This window comes from Sinocyclocheilus rhinocerous, unplaced genomic scaffold (genome assembly GCF_001515625.1).
Source record: "Sinocyclocheilus rhinocerous isolate Xijiao unplaced genomic scaffold, SAMN03320098_v1.1 scaffold1636, whole genome shotgun sequence".
NCBI lineage: Eukaryota > Metazoa > Chordata > Actinopteri > Cypriniformes > Cyprinidae > Sinocyclocheilus > Sinocyclocheilus rhinocerous.
The window spans coordinates 749,991-751,539 of record NW_015628289.1 but is presented as its reverse complement, the minus strand read 5'-3'; positions in this window follow the sequence as shown (position 1 = coordinate 751,539).

Below are 1,549 nucleotides of genomic sequence, written 5' to 3'. Positions count from 1 at the left end.
ATATATACCTAGCACATTATGAACTACTGGATGTTTAATGAGCAGCAATAAACTACATTTTAGCATTTTAGAATGCCTAGTCATAAGTCTGTGGATATTTTGGTGAAAGTAACTCAAAAGTAACTCAAAAGTAGTGTAACGCATTGATAGTAGCATGCTGTAATATTGTAATGTAACTAATTACTTTCAAAAGACAGTAACTAGTAATATATAATGTATTACATTTTGGAAGTAACTTGCCCAACACTGGCAATGACATATGTTTCATACCATCAAACGTTGCTTAACTCGTGAGAATCTATTAGACAAACTGTTGAATAGAGCTACTTTTTGATTTCAGTTTGATTTCGATTCCAGTTTTATGTCTGACCAAACTAGTGTTGTTACTGTTAACTACTGTTATTTAAAATAAAGCTGAAATTAAATATATGAAATTAAAAGAAAAAGTTAGGCTTAAAAAACTTAAACAGCAATGTGCAATGTTGCCTTGGCGACAAACTGATAAAAGAACTACTAAAACTACCAGAACTACTAAAACTAAAAATGAAATATATACACACACACACACACACACACACACATACACACAAAATCTAATAAGCACATCAAAATTGACTAAAACCGAAAATATAACATTTACAGCTAATTAAAACTATGAATACTATATGAATAATACTAAAATAACTCCACACACACACACACATACACACAAAATCTAATAAGCACATCAAAATTGACTAAAACCGAAAATATAAAATTTACAGCTAATTAAAACTATGAATATATATGAATAATACTAAAATAACTCTGAACAAAACATTGCCAACAATGTAGACTTGTGGTAGTACAGTACTATACAATGTAAACTGATAATTGTACCATACTGCATTGACTATATTTTCGAAATGAATACCATAACTACATCCAGTGCATGGAAAACCCATATTACTAAATGAGGTTGCAATAAATCCGGGGACTTTGACACTGGAATTCATGGCAGTATCTTGATCATGTGGTGTGTAAGCTCTTGTGCCAGGGAACATATCCAGTGCGGATGAAAGCAGTCTAGGATACAGACAAACATAGACATTAAGAGCTTCCTGCCTACACTGTAAAAAATTATTGTGATTTTAACAGTAAAAGACTGTAAAAATGCTACAGTAAAAACCTGTTAACTGGTTAACAGTAAGTTTCCATACTATATTCGGTGAATAAATGTAATTACATTTAATGTAATTTTACAGTAAAATACTGTTAAAAATACGGTTTTTGGAAGTGAAAAAAAAAAAGTCATTGTATAAGTTACAGTGAAAAAACGTAAATTGACACTCCCAGAATTCCCTGCATGACAATTCATATTTGATGTTTTTTTGTTGAATTAACATGTTTCTTAGTTTTTTCTTATCAGTTGTGTACATTGTACATCTTACATCTAATGTTGTTAAATTAATGTTTATTGCATTATTTCAGTATCATGTGTGTCACCATGATGGGGTTTAGTGTTTATGTGAATGACACTGTGCACCTTCTATATATAAATATTGCCCTC